Source organism: Ornithodoros turicata, chromosome 3 (genome assembly GCF_037126465.1).
Source record: "Ornithodoros turicata isolate Travis chromosome 3, ASM3712646v1, whole genome shotgun sequence".
Classification (NCBI taxonomy): Eukaryota; Metazoa; Arthropoda; class Arachnida; order Ixodida; family Argasidae; genus Ornithodoros; species Ornithodoros turicata.
In genome coordinates, this window is record NC_088203.1 from 107,037,935 (window position 1) to 107,060,635 (window position 22,701).

Below are 22,701 nucleotides of genomic sequence, written 5' to 3' on the forward strand. Positions count from 1 at the left end.
CCTCGTTAGAAGTTTACTCGAAGGCCTTTGATTGATGTGAGCCGACGTCCCGATTCAGGCGGGATAAATCGCGCTTTTACGGTCACTCTGCCCCACCAGCCTGACGACGTTTTGTCCAGCACTTTCGACTGGAACGAACTTCGAATAAAACAAAAAAAAACGGCTAAACAAGAGTGTTCGACTTCCATGTCGCCCTGTCCCGGCTCGCATCTTGCCACGATCTGCCCAAAGGAACATCAATGTTGGCTAACAAGCCATTCCCAGGGTCAATGCTTTGTGGAAAGCAAAGATCGCGCTTTGCTCATGAAGCTGCTTTGGTGGATCTTCGTATCATGGTTCAATAATAATCAATGGTTCATCGTCAATTATCGTGGCGATGACGAACAACAAGGCGCGTAGAGAGGAGGAAATCCCCCTCTCCGTTTTAAAGTCTCCATAACCCCTACTCCACCCCGAAATATTTTTTGGCCACCATCGTACGAACAACAGCAGCAAGTGGAAGTGCGAGTTTAGAGATTTCATACAGGGTGTCCCAGAAAACGTGTCATTGAATTATAATAAAAAAACTACGCCACCTAGAATCATGCGGTCAACGGCATTTGTTCTTACTAGGTTTTTGCCAACTACTGGTGTGAATGCCATGTATGGTAAGTTTAATTATGTAAATATTTGCGAACTGAACTCGGAAATTTGCCAAGTAAATGACACTTTTTTACCCCACCAACATGAAGAGCGTGGCGAGTTCACTCAAGTTCATGATAATTGACAGTGATATTCACGAGCTATCCCATCAGAAAAATAGCCGAACATCATGATTTTCGTAGCACCGAACCATAACGCGCGACGAATTTTTGAGCGCAACCGCTCTCAGTCCGATGAAAGGAGGTTCGAAACCCAGCCCACAGAGTGATAGTAGAAAAAGTGACAGTTCCTGAAATTGGGAGAGTGAAAGCATTATCCCAGCGAAAGTCGGACGCGATAAGCCATACCTGTGTTATCTCTTTCTGCGTTACTGGTGTGGGCTGGGTTTCCAACCTCCTTTCGTCGGACTGACAAGGATTGCGCTGAAAAATTTCTCGCGCGCTAGCTCCGTAGAGCATGGCGGCTATTTTTTCCGATGGGATAGCCGCTGAATATACCTGTCAATTATCATTAATTTGAGTAAATTAGACACGCTCTTCACATTGGCGGGGTAAAAAAGTAACCTTTACTTGGCAAATTTCCGACTTCATTTCGCAAACATTTACATAATTAAACTTACGTTACACGACATTCACGTCAGGAGGTGGCAAAACCTAGTAAGAACAAATGCCGTTGACCGCATGATTCTAGCTGGAGTAGTTTTTTTATTATAATTCAATGACACGTTTTCTGGGACACCCTGTATATATGAGCATGAAGACAGAATGCATTCTGGTCGAAGCCTTTGATGTGATCGTTACGCAGCACGTTATAGATAAATAAAAAGAATACAAAGTGAAGGTCAAATAAAAACTAACAGAATTGGGTCAAGAGGTCAAGAGAAATGCACAAACCTCCCAATGTCCCGCCTTTGGGGTTGGATGAATATGGTCACGTTACCTTTGATCAATCTCGTGACGTCACGTTGTGTTTTGTTCTACTTTCATATTTTATTAGTGACTTTTAGTGCATCGTACGCTGTCGCTCTTGTGTACGTACCGGATAGAGTGGTGATTCTGCGCACTGCGCGAAACCATGTTTTATGTTTTGCGTGTGCGCTGGACCATCAACACTACCCCTATCTACAGGAGCTACCCCAGTACATCTACACTCAGTTTGTTAAAAAAGGAAAAAAATGCGCATACACAAAAGAGAAGAGGCAAAAAGAAATAGAGCGGGAAAGGAAGTAGCACGTATCAGGGCAGCAACAACAACAGGTAAATCTTGACAACGAGACGGGGTGATTCACCGCTGGAGGACAGTACACTACCCCATGACATGCCATACATTACATATGAGGTAGTATGATAATGCAGTTAAATAAGCTATTGAGTTAGTTAAATTAACAGAGTTTTCGGAAACAATTGAGCTGTCCTCTGCTGGCCGTGCTATACGCTGATCAAAAGGAAGATGAAGGGGAAAAAAATGAAAGAAGCACCGATGGTCATTGGGATACAGAGTGTGATGCTACAGTGCACGAGAGGCCCATATGCCTCCGTCCACTTTAGGAGAGACTTCGGAAAAACAAGTTGACATCTGACGGTACAAGAGAGTTCCAGAGGCACATTCATGCACGTTGGATGAAAGCAAAGTCAACTTGAATGGCATCTATAGTGCGTTGCCTCTACTCTGCTCAACAAAGCACGAGAGGCCCATATACCTCCGTCCACTTTAGGAGAGACTTTGGAAAAATAATTTGACATCTGACGGTACAATATAGTTCCAGGGGCACATTCATGCACGTTGGATGAAAGCAAAGTCAACTTGAATGGCATCTATAGTGCGTTGCCTCTACTCTGCTCAACAAAGCACGAGAGGCCCATATACCTCCGTCCACTTTAGGAGAGACTTTGGAAAAATAATTTGACATCTGACGGTACAATATAGTTCCAGGGGCACATTCATGCACGTTGGATGAAAGCAAAGTCAACTTGAATGGCATCTATAGTGCGTTGCCTCTACTCTGCTCAACAAAGCACGAGAGGCCCATATACCTCATTCCACTTTAGGAGAGACTTCGGAAAAAATTTTTGACATCTGACGGTACAAGATAGTTCCAGAGGCACATTCATGCACGTTGGATGAAAGCAAAGTCAACTTGAATGGCATCTATAGTGCGTTGCCTCTACTCTGCTCAACAAAGCACGAGAGGCCCATATACCTCCGTCCACTTTAGGAGAGACTTCGGAAAAACAATTTGACATCTGACGGTACAATATAGTTCCAGGGGCACATTCATGCACGTTGGATGAAAGCAAAGTCAATTTGAATGGCATCTATAGTGCGTTGCCTCTACTCTGCTCAACAAAGCACGAGAGGCCCATATACCTCCGTCCACTTAAGGAGGAACTTTGGAAAAACAAGTTGACATCTGACGGTACAAAATAGTTCCAGAGGCACATTCATGCACGTTGGATGAAAGCAAAGTCAATTTGAATGGCATCTATAGTGCGTTGCCTCTACTCTGCTCAACAAAGCACGGGAGACCCATATACCTCCATCCACTTAAGGAGGAACTTTGGAAAAACAAGTTGACATCTGACGGTACAAGATAGTTCCAGAGGCACATTCATGCACGTTGGATGAAAGCAAAGTCAATTTGAATGGCATCTATAGTGCGTTGCCTCTACTCTGCTCAACAAAGCACGGGAGACCCATATACCTCCATCCACTTAAGGAGGAACTTCGGAAAAACAAGTTGACATCTGACGGTACAAGAGAGTTCCAGAGGCACATTCATGCACGTTGGATGAAAGCAAAGTCAACTTGAATGGCATCTATAGTGCGTTGCCTCTACTCTGCTCAACAAAGCACGGAGGCCCATATACCTCCGTCCACTTTAGGAGAGACTTCGGAAAAATAATTTGACATCTGACGGTACAAGATAGTTCCAGAGGCACATTCATGCACGTTGGATGAAAGCAAAGTCAATTTGAATGGCATCTATAGTGCGTTGCCTCTACTCTGCTCAACAAAGCACGAGAGGCCCATATACCTCCGTCCACTTTAGGAGAGACTTCGGAAAAACAATTTGACATCTGACGGTACAAGATAGTTCCAGAGGCACATTCATGCACGTTGGATGAAAGCAAAGTCAACTTGAATGGCATCTATAGTGCGTTGCCTCTACTCTGCTCAACAAAGCACGAGAGGCCCATATACCTCCGTCCACTTTAGGAGAGACTTTGGAAAAACAAGTTGACATCTGATGGTACAAGATGGTTCCAGAAGCACATTCATGCTCGTTGGATGAAAGTAAAGTGAACTTGAATGGCACGTATAATGCGTTGCCTCTACTTTGCTCAAGAAAGCACGAGAGGCCCATGTACCTCCATCCACTTTAGGCGAGACTTTGGAAAAACAAGTTGACATCTGACGGTACAAGAGAGTTCCAGAGGCACATTCATGCACGTTGGATGAAAGCAAAGTCAACTTGAATGGCATCTATAGTGCGTTGCCTCTACTCTGCTCAACAAAGCACGAGAGGCCCATATACCTCCGTCCACTTTAGGAGAGGCTTTGGAAAAACAAGTTGACATCTGACGGTACAAGAGAGTTCCAGAGGCACATTCATGCACGTTGGATGAAAGCAAAGTCAACTTGAATGGCATCTGTAGTGCGTTGCCTCTGCTCTGCTCAACAAAGCACGAGAGGCCCATATACCTCCATCCTCTTTAGGAGAGGCTTTGGAAAAATAAGTTGACATCTGACGGTACAAGTAGTTCCAGAAGCACATTCATGCTCGTTGGATGAAAGCAAAGTGAACTTGAATGGCACGTAAAATGCGTTGCCTCTACTTTGCTCAACAAAGCACGAGAGGCCCACATACCTCCATCCACTTTAGGAGAGACTTTGGAAAAACAAGTTGACATCTGACGGTACAAATTAGTTCCAGAAGCACATTCATGCTCGTTGGATGAAAGCAAAGTGAACTTGAATGGCACGTAAAATGCGTTGCCTCTACTCGGCTAAACAAAGCACGAGAGGCCCATATACCTCCGTCCACTTTAGGAGAGACTTTGGAAAAACAAGTTGACATCTGACGGTACAAGATAGTTCCAGAAGCACATTCATGTTCGTTGGATGAAAGCAAAGTGAACTTGAATGGCACGTAAAATGCGTTGCCTCTACTCGGCTCAACAAAGCACGAGAGGCCCATATACCTCCGTCTACTTTAGGAGAGACTTTGGAAAAACAAGTTGACATCTGACGGTACAAATTAGTTCCAGACGCACATTCATGCTCGTTGGATGAATGCGAAGTCAACTTGAATGGCACGTATAATGCGTTGCCTCTACTTTGCTCAACAAAGCACGAGAGGCCCATATACCTCCATCCACTTTAGGAGAGACTTCGGAAAAACAAGTTGACATCTGACGGTACTAGTGGGTTCCAGAGGCACATTCATGCACGTTGCATGAAAGCAAAGTGAACTTGAATGGCACGTATAATGCGTTGCCTCTACTTTGCTCAACAAAGCACGAGAGGCCCATATACCTCCATCCACTTTAGGACAGACTTCGGAAAAACAAGTTGACATCTGACGGTACAAGTGGGTTCCAGAGGCACATTCGTGCACGTTGCATGAAAGCAAAGTGAACTTGAATGGCACGTAAAATGCGTTGCCTCTACTCGGCTCAACAAAGCACGAGAGGCCCATATACCTCCGTCTACTTTAGGAGAGACTTTGGAAAAACAAGTTGACATCTGACGGTACAAATTAGTTCCAGACGCACATTCATGCTCGTTGGATGAATGCGAAGTCAACTTGAATGGCACGTATAATGCGTTGCCTCTACTTTGCTCAACAAAGCACGAGAGGCCCATATACCTCCATCCACTTTAGGAGAGACTTCAGAAAAACAAGTTGACATCTGACGGTACTAGTGGGTTCCAGAGGCACATTCATGCACGTTGCATGAAAGCAAAGTGAACTTGAATGGCACGTATAATGCGTTGCCTCTACTTTGCTCAAGAAAGCACGAGAGGCTCATGTACCTCCATCCACTTTAGGCGAGACTTTGGAAAAGCAAGTTGACATCTGACGGTACAAGAGAGTTCCAGAGGCACATTCATGCACGTTGGATGAAAGCAAAGTGAACTTGAATGGCATCTGTAGTGCGTTGCCTCTGCTCTGCTCAACAAAGCACGAGAAGCCCATATACCTCCATCCACTTTAGGAGAGGCTTTGGAAAAACAAGTTGACATCTGACGGTACAAGTAGTTCCAGAAGCACATTCATGCTCGTTGGATGAAAGCAAAGTGAACTTGAATGGCACGTAAAATGCGTTGCCTCTACTTTGCTCAACAAAGCACGAGAGGCCCATATACCTCCATCCACTTTAGGAGAGACTTTGGAAAAACAAGTTGACATCTGACGGTACAAATTAGTTCCAGAAGCACATTCATGCTCGTTGGATGAAAGCAAAGTGAACTTGAATGGCACGTATAATGCGTTGCCTCTACTTTGCTCAACAAAGCAGGAGAGGCCCATATACCTCCATCCACTTTAAGAGAGACTTTGGAAAAACAAGTTGACATCTGACGGTACAAGATAGTTCCAGAAGCACATTCATGCTCGTTGGATGAAAGCAAAGTGAACTTAAATGGCACGTATAATGCGTTGTCTCTACTTTGCTCAACAAAGCACGAGAGGCCCATATACCTCCATCCACTTTAGGAGAGACTTCGGAAAAACAAGTTGACATGTGACGGTACAAGGGGGTTCCAGAAGCACATTCATGCTCGTTGGATGAAAGTAAAGTGAACTTGAATGGCACGTATAATGCGTTGCCTCTACTTTGCTCAAGAAAGCACGAGAGGCCCATGTACCTCCATCCACTTTAGGCGAGACTTTGGAAAAGCAAGTTGACATCTGACGGTACAAGAGAGTTCCAGAGGCACATTCATGCACGTTGGATGAAAGCAAAGTCAACTTGAATGGCATCTATAGTGCGTTGCCTCTACTCTGCTCAACAAAGCACGAGAGGCCCATATACCTCCGTCCACTTTAGGAGAAACTTCGGAAAAACAAGTTGACATCTAAAGGTACAAGTGGGTTCCAGAGGCACATTCATGCACGTTGCATGAAAGCAAAGTCAACTTGAATGGCATCTGTAGTGCGTTGCCTCTGCTCTGCTCAACAAAGCACGAGAGGCCCATATACCTCCATCCACTTTAGGAGAGGCTTTGGAAAAACAAGTTGACATCTGACGGTACAAGTAGTTCCAGAAGCACATTCATGCTCGTTGGATGAAAGCAAAGTGAACTTGAATGGCACGTAAAATGCGTTGCCTCTACTTTGCTCAACAAAGCACGAGAGGCCCATATACCTCCATCCACTTTACGAGAGACTTTGGAAAAACAAGTTGACATTTGACGGTACAAATTAGTTCCAGAAGCACATTCATGCTCGTTGGATGAAAGCAAAGTGAACTTGAATGGCATCTGTAGTGCGTTGCCTCTGCTCTGCTCAACAAAGCACGAGAGGCCCATATACCTCCATCCACTTTACGAGAGGCTTTGGAAAAACAAGTTGACATTTGACGGTACAAGTAGTTCCAGAAGCACATTCATGCTCGTTGGATGAAAGCAAAGTGAACTTGAATGGCACGTAAAATGCGTTGCCTCTACTTTGCTCAACAAAGCACGAGAGGCCCATATACCTCCATCCACTTTAGGAGAGACTTTTGAAAAACAAGTTGACATCTGACGGTACAAATTAGTTCCAGAAGCACATTCATGCTCGTTGGATGAAAGCAAAGTGAACTTGAATGGCACGTATAATGCGTTGCCTCTACTTTGCTCAACAAAGCACGAGAGGCCCATATACCTCCATCCACTTTAAGAGAGACTTTGGAAAAACAAGTTGACATCTGACGGTACAAGATAGTTCCAGAAGCACATTCATGCTCGTTGGATGAAAGCAAAGTGAACTTGAATGGCACGTATAATGCGTTGTCTCTACTTTGCTCAACAAAGCACGAGAGGCCCATATACCTCCATCCACTTTAGGAGAGACTTCGGAAAAACAAGTTGACATGTGATCGACGGTACAAGAGGGTTCCAGAAGCACATTCATGCTCGTTGGATGAAAGTAAAGTGAACTTGAATGGCACGTATAATGCGTTGCCTCTACTTTGCTCAACAAAGCACGAGAGGCCCATATACCTCCATCCACTTTAAGAGAGACTTTGGAAAAACAAGTTGACATCTGACGGTACAAGATAGTTCCAGAAGGACATTCATGCTCGTTGGATGAGAGCAAAGTGAACTTGAATGGCACGTATAATGCGTTGTCTCTACTTTGCTCAACAAAGCACGAGAGGCCCATATACCTCCATCCACTTTAAGAGAGACTTTGGAAAAACAAGTTGACATCCGACGGTACAAGATAGTTCCAGAAGCACATTCATGCTCGTTGGATGAATGCAAAGTCAACTTGAATGGCACGTATAATGCGTTGCCTCTACTTTGCTCAACAAAGCACGAGAGGCCCATATACCTCCATCCACTTTAGGAGAGACTTTGGAAAAACAAGTTGACATCTGACGGTACAAGATAGTTCCAGAGGCACATTCACTCACGTTGGACGAAAGCAGTCAACTTGAATTGCATCTATAGTGCGTTGCCTCTGCTCGGCTCAACAAAGCACGAGAGGCCCATATACCTCCGTCTACTTTAGGAGAGACTTTGGAAAAACAAGTTGACATCTGACGGTACAAATTAGTTCCAGACGCACATTCATGCTCGTTGGATGAATGCGAAGTCAACTTGAATGGCAGGTATAATGCGTTGCCTCTACTTTGCTCAACAAAGTACGAGAGGCCCATATACCTCCATCCACTTTAGGAGAGACTTCAGAAAAACAAGTTGACATCTGACGGTACTAGTGGGTTCCAGAGGCACATTCATGCACGTTGCATGAAAGCAAAGTGAACTTGAATGGCACGTATAATGCGTTGCCTCTACTTTGCTCAAGAAAGCACGAGAGGCTCATGTACCTCCATCCACTTTAGGCGAGACTTTGGAAAAGCAAGTTGACATCTGACGGTACAAGAGAGTTCCAGAGGCACATTCATGCACGTTGGATGAAAGCAAAGTGAACTTGAATGGCATCTGTAGTGCGTTGCCTCTGCTCTGCTCAACAAAGCACGAGAAGCCCATATACCTCCATCCACTTTAGGAGAGGCTTTGGAAAAACAAGTTGACATCTGACGGTACAAGTAGTTCCAGAAGCACATTCATGCTCGTTGGATGAAAGCAAAGTGAACTTGAATGGCACGTATAATGCGTTGCCTTTACTTTGTCCAACAAAGCACGAGAGGCCGATATACCTCCATCCACTTTAGGAGAGACTTTGGAAAAACAAGTTGACATCTGACGGTACAAATTAGTTCCAGAAGCACATTCATGCTCGTTGGATGAATGCAAAGTCAACTTGAATGGCACGTAAAATGCGTTGCCTCTACTTTGCTCAACAAAGCACGAGAGGCAATTATACCTCCATCCACTTTAGGAGAGACTTCGGAAAAACAAGTTGACATCTGACGGTACAAATTAGTTCCAGAAGCACATTCATGCTCGTTGGATGAATGCAAAGTCAACTTGAATGGCACGTAAAATGCGTTGCCTCTACTTTGCTCAACAAAGCACGAGAGGCAAATATACCTCCATCCACTTTAGGAGAGACTTCGGAAAAACAAGTTGACATCTGACGGTACAAGAGAGTTCCAGAAGCACATTCATGCACGTTGGATGAAAGCAAAGTCAACTTGAATGGCATGTACGAGGGGTGTTCAAGTCAAACCGGGACTTTCTGTCTCCTGAGTGTACAAATGGCTCGCGCTACTTCTTTTTCGTCATTTGAACACTATCATTCATGAACACCTCCAGTTTCGGAAAGTTAGTGCCCGTTGGGTCCTGAGGCAGCTCTCCGTGTTTGACCGGCAGAGAAGACTATAAATCTCCCAAGAGCTAAGGTACCGTTTCGACACTGAAGGACAGCCGTTCCTTGATCTGATCATCACGTGCGATGAAACGTGGGTGCACCATTTCACTCCTGAGTCTAAACGCGCATCAAAACAGTGGAAGCATCCGGGCTCGCCAGCTCCCAAGAAGTTCCGAAGCACCCCGTCTGCGGGTAAGGTCATGGCCACGGTTTTCTGGGACAAGGCTGGCGTTGTTCATGTTGATTTTCTGCCCAATGGTACCGCCATCAATAGTGCGTATTATTGCTAAGTTCTCAGGGATGTGCATAAGGCGCTGAAGCAAAAGCGGCCGGGCCTCATCACCAAAGGAGTCTTCCTCCTACAGGACAATGCACGCCCGCATAAAGCGCATGTCACGACACGCACCTTACAGGAACTTGGCTGGGAGTTGCTGCCACATCCCCCTCACAGTCCAGACCTCATCTCTAGCGATTTCCATCTCTTCGGGCCACTGAAGGCATTCCTTGGGGGCTGCCACTTCAGCTGCGACGATGAGGTCAAGAATGCGGTCCGATCATGGCTGCTACGCGCCGGTAAGGATTTCTACGCTGCTGGCATCCAAGCCCCCGTGAAACGCTGGGACAAGTCAATTAGTGCAGCTGGAGATAACGTTGAAAAATAAAACTAATTTCTCGCCTATAAGTTCATTTTACTTCTGCGAAAAATGAAAAGTCCCGGTTTGACTTGAACACCCCTCGTATAATGCATGAGAGAACTGATGTTCTGAGGCTGGAACAACAAAAAGGGGACAAATACATACAAAGCCTCAACACAACCTCTTGTACATCAGTTCGCTCATGTTCAACATAACCGCTTGCGTCGACCCCGTCGTAAGATTGTGTGTATGAGTGAGAAAAATGTAAGAGTGAAAGGGGGGATGAGTGAGAGAGAGTGGTTGGTTTGTCCGTTCATATGGAAGAACCCTTGGAAGTCGCTGGGGAGGTGTGTTAGCTTAGCTGAATTGGTAGAGCCCTGGACCTGTAATCCAGAAGATGTGGGTTCGATTCCTGGGATGTAGTTCTGTAGCCGGGCTTATGGCTTTTTTACACAAACGGAAGTAGACATCAAATAACGGATGATTTTACTAGAAAGATGAGAAAATTACGCATGAAATGAAACAAAAATCAACGTCGTATAACGTACCAAACATACAAAAATTAAATTTTATCGCTCGTTTCTTCGAGACAATCCGCCATCTTGGATGACCTCGGGTTAGGTCAGATCTGACCTAACCCGAGGCACAGTCTCGACGCCCGCCTAGTGCGTGCCTGGGGGGGGGGGCGCCCCCCAATCTGTAGAACCTAACTTAACCTAACCTCACTAAAGTGAGGTGATTTAGCCATTTAGCCCCCTACCTTTCGCAAGATGACAAGTTTCGAATCCATTAGGCTTAGCACCCCCGTATTTCTCCAGCGCTACAAGTGCATCAGATGGGGTTGTTCAGATGCATTGTTCAAATAACTTCTAGACCACAAATTCTTGTAATTCTTGTGTTTTATATTCGCTATATGGTCTTCTCTCACTTCAGTGCATTATTTCTCTTCTGAACACTCCGGCTAATTAGAAAAAGCCATAAGCCCGTCTACGGAACTACACCCGATTCCTAAAGCTGGCTAACCTTTTCAGTGACTTCCTTCTTACATGTATAATGCGTTGTCTCTACTCCGGTGATGAAAGTACGAAGGGCTCGTGTACCTGGATCACGGACATGCAGTTGGTGGCCGCATAATGACTCACTCGTCAATTGCTCACCGGACATTTGTTCTTCTTCCTTTCATTTCTCTTCGAAGTCGGCCCACGACGGACATTCCCCCATAGCGTTAGTCGTGACGTTGCCCGCATCTTCTTCTTCTTCTACCAATGAGATAATGGCCCGCATCTGTGAGGCCGACAACGGCGAGCTCTTCTTCTTCTTCTTCCTATGGAGAATGGCCATTAGCCACAAGGGAGGCATTAGGCAGGGCTACTACTATGATGACATTACTGCTACTACTGACGGATTTAAATCCGGGGATTTGATTTAAATTCATCAAAGGGCTCGTGGATTTGATTTGGGATTTGACTTATGGGGAAAATATGGCGAGGATTTGGATTTGGATTGATCACGTTTGTTCTGACGGTATTGGATGTGTATTTGGTCAAGCTGAAATGGCTGGATTTTGACTGCTGCGAAATTTGACGTTGCCGTGCAGACAGATTCTTTGTCAGTCGTATCTGAGGCCGTCTCTACAGTTACGTTTTTACAGGACATTTGGCTTCCATTTCACACACATGACGCAATGCAGGAGAAGGTTTAAAAAATGTTTGGATTTGAGATGGATTGCCTTGCATCCCGCCATCTCTGTTCCTAATGTCCCGGCGAAAGTTCCGTTTCGTTCAAAAACAAATCCCGTGATTTTTGGATTGCGTGAAGCAATCTATGGACACTGTCTGTAGACTGCTTCAAGCTTAAGAGAGACAGACCACCTCTGAGGCCTATAGACATCTTCCATTCCGAGCACTAAGGGTACGTCATGCAATACTCTCACATATAATCACATGGGCAGCTCGACGTCTAATTCACAACGGTATCACGGCTTTCTATGATTTCTTACAAATGGAACGCATTGGAGAAAACGCACCACTGGGTTCGCTGAGCTCAGGCAATGTACGTTCGAGAAAAAGACACCGTACACGTACTTTGTCTGTTTTATTGGTTCTGAACTGCGACTGATGTCGCGTTCTGGTGTCCCAGAGATAGCCAAAATAAGTCCCGAAATGTGCACATGAGAACCAGTCGTATGAGGTCATTGCGTCCAGGAACAGGAATGTGAATGTTGGTCGTCTTTTTTCATAGTGGCTTGCTTATGGTCAATTTGATGCCGCCATCAAAACTCGTACCGCAAGAACGAACGACGAAATAGTCCTCTATTTAAGCTAGTGTACAGTAGATGAGGATGTTTGGATGTCCGCAGCGGCCCGCTGCTTTTGGAAGTAGCGAAACGTGGCAAGTTCAGGAGCAGTTGAACGAGTGTTCTCTGCAGCCAGCCTGATCAAGACCGCGAAAAGAAACAGGCTGCATCCAGCTACATTGAAGCAGCTGGTCTCTCTAAACAAGAACCTGAGAGAATAAGACTGCTTACGCGCGTTGGGCGGATGTACTACTGAGCTTGTTATAACACAACTGCGGTGTGCAGCACGCAGCCTTCACATTTAACGTAACATAATTCCCGACAGGTGGCTTTATCATATGTGCCGAGTAGGCGTATTTGACAAATATGTTACTCCGATATCCACGTGAAAATAAAATGTCAGTTTCAACCTTCGCATCGCTATGTTGGCTGTTCATACCCTCCGCTGCAGGTGAGATTTATAGGTGTTTGTACCATGTCTCGGGTCTTATCCAGCGAATGCATGCAGTAATTGTGCCTTGTAGACATGATCAGCTGCATGCTGCAGTTATTTTGGGAACTTTAGCCCCCGGATTAGTTAACGGATTTAAAGCCGGATTTGATTTAGCACATCAAAAACAAAAATTATTTGATTTGTTGTCTCAAGTTTAAATCCAGACTTGATTTGAATTTGATTTGCGGTGTTCCGAAAAACATGGATTTGATTTAAATCCGATTTGACTCGTTAAATCCGCGACACTGCTACTGACTGATGACTACTACTATGACATGACGATGGCAATCTGGGTGGGCTCTTTCATTAGCACCACCACAGCTTTTTCTTCTTCTTCGTCAAAATTGTGTGACCGTCCATCGTGCAACCAGTGCAACCGCCTGCAAAAGTGACTGGACTGGACGCACTGTTTCGGACGACAAATACATTGTAAATAGGATGCCTCATCCTTGGGGACACTGAACTATGGAATGCAAGAGAGCCTTCAATCAGCCACCAACAGACCTCAATGGCATACCTGATCATCCTCCAGTAGCATTTGGCCTTGAGGTCGCTCTCTGTGGGAATCGTCTTGTTTGCATCAAAAAGGCCTGTGGAAAACACTACTAAAGTGTACCGGTGACACTCTGTTGGTCAGACTTTCGACCTCCCAGAAAGTATTGCACCTTATAGAGTATTATAATACATGTAATACTACATTTTTGTGTATTATAATACAGATACAGACACATTCAGAGAACGCGTATGCTTATACATAATACAATTGCTCAAAAGTATTACCGTAATAGTATTATGATACAACAGTATTAATGGTACTGCGGCTACTGCCCATCCCTGCAGACAGACATGGGTCCACAGAGGAAACCACGTGTGCCTCAACCGTGAAATGCAGTCCCCTTATTTGGGAGAGGGACCAATGAGGACGCTCTACGGGCAATAGGGAAGAGGAGGAAACTGGGGAGCTGCGCTACCCTATTGTCCTTGCCCTCATGTACATACATCCACTTTAGGAAGAACCTTCGAGAAAAAGACTTGGAATGTGTAGGCACAAGATAACGTAGGTCGAGAAAACAATATTTTTAGTCGATTTGACGAGAGTTGAACGCCCTTTGAAGGTAGACAAACCTACGCGTAGTCGGTACCAGTAGTAATCAACAAAGTACTTGAAAAGAAGGGAAACATTCTTCCACTTGCCCTTCGTCAGACAACTCGTGGACAAACTTTGAGAGCGAGCACGACAGAATCATAGATGAAACAAGAGAATACGACCCAGGTCCGGAATGTGGATATGAACGTGCGTTCTTGTTACGCGCTTCTGTATAGTATAGCATGGGGAGATGCACTGCTGCCGTTTTTGTTAGATTGACAATATCAAAACTCAAATGACGATTCAACACTGACGAGAGCTAGTCCTGGCAGTCCTGATATAGACGATGGTATAGTGGAGTTGAATTTGTCCGTATACAGGGTGATATTGTTATTTTTATTCAGCGTTAGCGCCGCGAAGCAACTGTGGCTAAGCAACGTATAGATGTGGACAGATGGAGAGAGGACTGCAAGAAGGAATCGGGAATAGGCGGGTTAGTAAGAGTCCTGGGCCAACTTCCGGGGAAACTGTGCCGGGGAAGGTCCTCGAAAACCCAGGGAAAGCCTCAGACAGCACAGTCGGTGGCAGGATTGTTATTATGATGTATGATTTTTGTATGTATTGCAGTGTATTTTAAATTGCCCATGAACTCTACCAAACTATAGCCCGCCGACTGTGTCGGTACCAAACGGTGATTTTAACTTGTTGGCTGCGACGCACGTAACTCAATAGCGCAGATATAGGAGTTCTCACCTTCTTAAAAAAAACTGCTAAAACAGCATAAATTTCGTTTTCGCAGGTGGGCCAGGTGGACATCCTCTAGGACAGGTACGCAACTACAGAACGACGAATTAGCTATCAATTCATTGATTTGCTTCTTAATTATATGCTTTCTGAGAATGCAGGATAGCAGATTTGGAGCCAGTCATTATTAAAATCCATTGTCCTTATTAAACTCAGTGAGACAGCGGCGTTGCAAGCAAAATATTTCGAGAGGGGTTCTATGGGTTCTTTATATGGGAGAGGAGGATTCCCCATCGTTCCGTTAAGAACCCCTCTCAAAATATTTTTCTGGCTACGCGCCGCTGTCTCAGGGTGTTTAATAAGGACAATGGATTTGAATAATGACTGGCTCCAAATCTGCCACCTCGCGTTTCCCCAAAAAACATCTAATTAATAAGCTATTCGATGAATATTAGCTAATTAGTCGTTCAGTAGTTGCGTACCTGTCCTAGAGGATGTCTGCCTGACCGTATAACCCACCAGCGAAAAAAAAAAAAAAGTTATGCAGTTCTAACAGTTTCTTTTTAATAAAAAGTCGGTGTCGAATAAAAAACACTTTGTATTTTGTGAACCGTTCGAGAAATATTCGCACGCAGTTAGTCACGTATAGAACGTGCCACTCGGTGCTGCACTACCTTGCTCCACCGAGGGTCCTTGGTTCAGATTATACGATTCCCCCAAACGGAGCTGCTCTCAGGCGTTGTTCATCCTAAATGAGCCTTAGTGGAGGGAATGTCGCCAGGAATTCTTCAATTAAAATCCTCCGACAGCGAGCGGCACGCGCTCTCCAGTCGACTTGGCAGTTTACTCGCAAACTGAGGGTGGGAGATCTTGACGACCGAAATCTTTCACACTGCTCCCGCGGTGGCTAAAATTATGGACGTCTGGGAGATGCGCGTCCCGTCCCGGCAGACTACTCGTCAATAAAACGCTACCAACCACATGTAAGGTATTGAAAGAAAAAATATCCTATACAATCGAGAATGCCCAACCGGCCATCGAGACGCCACTGGACTCCGCATGCGGGCGTCAATTTCGTAAAGAAATGCAAACGCAGGCGAAGGCGACGAGGCACACAATAGGGTTTCAACTGGTGGGAACAGAGGTTATCGCCTCGTGTGACTTGACAGAGAAACACCCGGGATTCCTGGACCCCCGGATAGGGTGTAAGGTTGTCGTTCAAACTCCATATTTATGAATGAAGGCTGGGGAATATCTCGCACCAACTGTCTAGACACACCGGCGCTCTTTTCCATCATTCTCATGACACAGCATTAGGACGGGAAGTGTAACCACTGCGCAAACCACAAACAACAGACAAAAGTCCGACGACCGTCAAGAAGGCAGTCAACAAACTTGTTAAGCCAGCGGAATGAGCGGCCTGGGTGTCAGCGTTTCTTTGTTGACGTTAGGTCGAACGTGTTACGCGCAAAGTCATGGTCCCCGGATTTCTCGCAGCGTCGTCGCATCGTCAAAACATGCACCGTATTGCTATTGAAAACCCTCTCTCGCTGAACTGTCTTCAAAAACATGTAGGATTTCCCCACGTCAAGGTAGAAATGCAAATTTTCGTTTCTCAATCCCAATACAGCTTGAGCTACAAGAGCACCTAGGTTATTAGATTTTCTCTGATTGTGTGTGTGTGTGTGTGTGTGTGTGTGTGTGTGTGTGTGTGTGTGTGTGTGTGTGTGTGTGTGTGTGTGTGTGTGTGTTTCCCGTTGTCAATGTGACTGGGGAAAGTGAGGCAGGCAGGCAACTTTTCATGTAACGTCATTTCAGCTGAACCCTTGCACTGTGTCCAAAAATAACTCACCCGTTCAACGTCTAAGAGAGTAACGTCAAACACCCGGGAACGAGAAAAAAAAACTAACCCAAATCACAAATTTTGTGTTTGTGCGATATTCTACCTGAATTTAATTTAAAAAAAAATAGCAGCGACAAGTTCGCGAACGCGGTCCCCTGAAAAAGAAAGACAACTTGAGAGCTATAGAAACAGAAACAGGGGCAGCTTGAGCAATGCAGAAACAGAAATAAAATAAACACGCGTGTTCGAGCAGCCTCTCATTATTTCTTTCCATTTTTGGATGTTTCTTGGGAGCAAAAGTTGATGCCAGGCGTTCAGTACAGGGTGGTCCGAAAATATGATGGCTCTGTTTATTTCTCGACGCTGACGACATACGCTAGTTGACGCACGATCTTTGAAATAACGATGGCTCCTTTTTTTGGTTTCGTTCGTTTAAGATTTTGTGAAGGACGTGGCTAACGTTTTTACTTCTTTTCAACGTGTCAGCGAGAAATCACTTGAGGTAGAGGCTTTGCGTGAGTATCGTCTGGGGTCAACTTAATAATCAATAAGAAAACTTTATTCACAACACCAAGTGCGTGTACAGCACTATAATCGACATCGTCATTGAAAAGGTTCTATTGCGCACGTATGAATGACATTCTTCTTTATTTCAGCATTGCCCGACGTAAGTATTTTTCCGCGTTGAGGAAGGTGCGTTGTATGCTCTGTCCTCAGTGCATTTTGTGTGTCACACTCACCGAATGAAAGTGTAGCATTTCCTTTCGATTGTGCATCCAACCAAAACAATGGGGTCAGTCTTCTACCTGCGTGAGTTAAAAACCCGATCAAGGGAGTCCTTTTCTCCCTGATCTTATGTATTTTGTGACGACGACCTCTCATACTTGGCAGAAGTCTCGATCGCTTTCTGACTGTGCGCTCCGTCCGCAGATGCTGCACTGAACAGACATCGTCACTCCACGAAGAGGACAGAACCCAGAACCCAAGGTGAACGCAAGTTCGCCTCATCTAAGCTATTCAACAACGAAGATAAAATGACAGCTTTCTTTCATGCGAATTTTTAGGCTTCTCATAGGGCGAATAGCATTTACTTAAATGTGAGTTGTCCCAGCTTTCCGCGAATGTCAACATGATGCTCGCAAAAACTTGGGCGGATGTAGCTCTTTACCGGGACCACTGCGTTTTTGTAACCAAAGGAAATAACTAGGTAAACGATATGTTTTTACCTGAAGCAGGAGCAAATTAGGAACGAAATTAAACAGGAATGATTGTGTATGAAGGTGTGACTCTCATATATTGTGTGAAACGTATAAAAATTCAATTTTATCACCCGTTTCTTGGAGATGATCCGCCATCTTTACTGAGGACCTTCAAACTCAACCCGAGGCACAGCCTCGTGCCCGCACTGCCTAGTACGTGCCTGGGTGGGGGGTAGGCCGCCCCCCAGACCCCCCAATCTGTGTTACCCAAACTGACCCAACCTCACTAAAGTGAGGATTTTCACCGGACCCAACGACCGTACCTATTGAAAGATGGCACGTTATAGGCTTATAGCGTTGCCGTGTTTCTCCTGCGCTAGAAATGCTTCAGGTGGTGGTGTTGAAGTGCATATAAAAAAGGTTCTAGACCACACAACTTTATAATTCTTATATTTTTAGATTCAGTATATGACCTTCTTTCACTTGTATGCGATATTTACCCTTCAAACGCTTTTACTAATTTTTAAAAGCCAGTGGTCCCGGTAACGAACTACAGTCGTTTGAGCTTTCGGTGTGTTTGATTGTGTTCCACCATCTTCGTTTCCGTGCCTACGACGCCATGCCATACGACGGTGGTTCAATAAGTGTATTAATGCAACCTGCTATACAAGAAAATGTGGTATCATTTTGGTACGTATAGTAAGCAATCGCTGTACTCGTATGGTACTTTGGGACACCGTTCGCTCGACGCCTCCGTCGGAAGCATTCCCTTTACTTGGCCCCCTCTTGCTCCTCCTCGAGACCTGCCGAAGATGCACATAACGCGTGCGGTAACATCTCATTACGGCCCAAGTCTCATTACGGCCGAAGGCAGTCTCATTTCGGCCGAAGATGTTTCATCACGGCCAAAAAGAAAAAAAGGAGCCGTAATGAGACACTTGGGGATTAAAGGATTATCGGCCGTATTGAGACATCGGACGTAATGAGACTTCGGCCGTAATGCGACACAATCAACGCTGGCTTTGTTGGCTTTGTCATGTTCGAGCTGTACACTCTTTTCTACCGATCCACGATATTTTGTTCTGATGGCGGTCTTCAAATGTGTCATCAAGATATCACAATATGTTCCGTTGTTCACTCTTTGTCCCCTATAGGCATGTTCTTCAATTATGCACTGGTGCTTTAAAAAGGGTTTTTTTTTTTTCGATTGCTTCGGCCGTTACAACAGTGTGCGTGGCGAGCCCAGCGCATCAGTCTTGCCTCCTGCAAACGTCCATTTCTGCTGCAGTGATATGCAGGCACCACCGTATACTGTGCTTTGATGCGACGGTGGACGTGAATGGCTTTCACACGCGTAAGGAAACGGATGACTGGCTGTCTCGGGGGAGCCATTTTTGCGCAGCTCTCACGTGAAACCGTGTGGGACGCTCCCAAAAACAACGTACATATTAGGGGACCTGATCTGCAGCAAGAATACTGAACACTATACACAGTACAGCGTTTTAAATCAACTTTAACGTTATTTACTGAACGCTTCTCGTACATCACGGTCAGTGCATGAATCTTTCGTCATAAAGCCGTCATTTGCTGAAAATAAGATGACAAACTTGGATTGACGTCAACGTTATTTTTCTTTTTTTTAACAGACTGCACGTTTCTGGTCAATTTTTTGTTAGCACCGAAGACGGACATGAGCAGCACCAGAAGGGAAAGTGTCGCCGATACAACCACGGAAGAAGCACAAGTCATGATAGTGTTTACCAATAACGATTCTACACCACGCCTACGATATGACAACCTGCCCAACGAGAACTATACCCCCAGTGACTGACCTCACCTTACTATTACCATTTTGTTGACAAATAATGTTTTCGCTTGTCGAGTAAAAAGACATGCTTCTTTGTGTTCTGATCTACAATCTGTGCGTGGACTGGGTTTTAGCTAGAGTCACTAAATAAGCTACGGTGACTCTAGGTTTAGCAAGCTCCTTTCGTCGGATAAAGATCGCAAAAAGTGGTCGAGCCCTAGGCTATGTGCGCTCTGAAACGCAATAGCTCTGTACGAAATTATCCGTGCTTTGTCCGTTCTGCCGTCCCCAAGGGTTCCACCTGCGCTGACTGAGTAACGTGTGTGGACCACGTCTAAGAGACTATACGCCTCTGGTGGTCAAGGTACTGTACATGGCGTGCCACTTCTGCCATTGGCCGGCAGAACCGATTGTTGAAACAGACTCAGTGCCGCTATTATCGTATTTAAAACTGTGAAACATAACAAGATTGAATCAAGAACGGGCAAAGGTGTGTATGCGAATATAAGTATGCCACAAAATGCTAATTTTTGGCCATCCGTTGCATTTTTCTCGCTATTTGCTTTCGATCGCCGTCTTTACAAGGCCTAACGACGACGACGAAACACTTTTACATAAACATCAACGTCGGAGCGTAATTTAAGGGTGATTTGCAAAGTAATTGCAACAGAATGTATACTTACGGTATAAAATTGAAGTAATATTTGTGAAAACTTTTTGTCACGAGAAATCCTCGCTTCGCCCTTCCAAGCTACGCCGCCATTTTTGGGAAACTTTTGGTGCCATGGTGGCCCGCCATATGAAACAGCAGCCAATGAAAAACTCTCAGTTTCATTGACAGGTCGAGCCTCTTATTTAGGCTCCGTCGAATGGCAGACTCCCTTCGGCATACACGCCACTGCCACTGCTTATTCGTCAACTCAGCTGCCACGTGGCGGACGAAAAGCATACTGCTGCAAAATGGCCAGTCTTCTGGCAGTAAGGTGCAGATCTTTCCGCATTGCTCCCTTGGATATGGTCGTGCGCTTCCACACCACTTGCAGTCACAGAACCGTTACGTCTTCACTCTTGCGGGTGGGAGTTTGGGGGTCTCGAAGAGCCCGCCCTATGCTTTTGCGTATGAGCTGCACGAACCGCGTCGATCGGCTTTACACTCGGCACAATTCCTGCTGCTGACGTTTTATCGTCTCGCAATTCCTTGCTTGTGCCACGGCATTCTTCAGGGCGAGGCTTGAATCCAGCTGTAGTTTCTCACTCAGCTTCATGTCGCTCGGCCTGTCACGGATAAGCTCTCCTTTCAGTTCCCCGTAGTCGCACAGGTGTCCGCCAACCTGTGCAGATCCCTGACGAAGGCTTCCACAGTCTCTTTCGGCCCCTGTCGTCTCTGGTTGAACTTGGCCCGTTCAAATATTACGTTGACTCGCGGAATAAAATGCTCTCGAACTTGTTTACGACCACCCTGTAGCTGCGCTCCTGGACGTTCGTCATCTACAGGGAAATCACCACGTCCTCCGCTTCTGGGACCATAGCATAGAGGAGAGTATTTATCTGTTCATCTCTGAGGCTGAGTACCTTTCCCTCCTTGTAATCCATTTCTTCCAGTCATTAGGATTTCTCAAGTGTAGCTTCTTCGGAAGGGGCTAAACGAAGGAACGCTGACACTACGCTGTGCTGACACAACGGCACTCTCTCCGGAAGACACACGCCTCCGCTGGATGGCTGCCACCATGTGGTGTCGCATAGTTACAATTAAGAGCACATACACACCGGCCTCGGTGGCTCAGTCGGTAGCGTGTTCGCCTTCTGATCCCCAGATGGCGGGTTCGATCCCGGCCGAGGACGCCAGCAACTTGGTGGCGCGGTACAAGTTGCTTAGACACGCCCAATGACTTGAAAGCACGAGACAAGGTAGAGATGATAACAGACAAACACGGTCTCAATGTTTTCGGGTGTTGAGACCAGTCTCGGTTTTTGAGACATGGATCGTCACCACCAGCTCACTTGACTAACGAGGGACGTTAAATACGGGGCGCCGTGTGATGAGCTTTCATCGCACGTTAAAGAACCATCAGGTGGGCAAAAGCAATCCACAGACCGACCGCTGTGGCGTCGCTCATGATCTCAGTTGTCTCGCGACGTAAGCCCCCAATTATATATATATATAAAAAAAAGAAACGTTAAGAGTACAAACCGTTTATTTCGTCTGCCCAGTCGAGCATCCAAATCCCAACTCAGTGAGCTGCATCAGCACTCGTGCATCGAAATCAATGGCACCGGGCACGGGTACTGACTCTTGCTTACTGACTTACGACTCTTCCGAAGTTCTGGATTGTTCGCATGGTCTGGCGGGTACGTACAGCAATCCGCCTTCGGGTGGAGTTGTTCTCGTAAACGTACTGCACGTACTGCAAGAGTTGCAGTACGTGTATCAGGGTATGAGGGCCTGCCTTCATAGACGTGCAGGTTCCTTACTTGATGACAACACACACACTACAGGCTTCTCTTTCAATGCTGTACAAAAAAACTATGTTCAATGTGCTTTTCCGGGAGTATGAGTTCCTCAGGAAGAGTCTACCCGTGTGAGATTACCTCCGTAATGAAGCATTTACAGAAACAAAAAATATCGCGAGACCTTTCCGTAAACATTTCGAACGCCTTAAACAATTTAATTGCCTGTGTACCGCCGCCAAGCACCAAGCAAGTGTGCAAAAAACATTAATAATCCTGTTGCCCCGAATAATATTACTAGTTCTTCATTTAATGTGAGAAAATAATTAGATAGCGTTCCGAAGCTATATAGGGTAACTTTATCTTGCCAGAAGTGCTTCACCTGCGGCGAATTCGGAGCGCAATGACTATGGCGATATCTCGTTGCATTGCGTTATATTTTCGTATTCCTGTTCCAAAAGACACGCTTTGTTGATCTTCTCCGAACACTAAGTTGCAAAACACAGTTTCAAATGTCC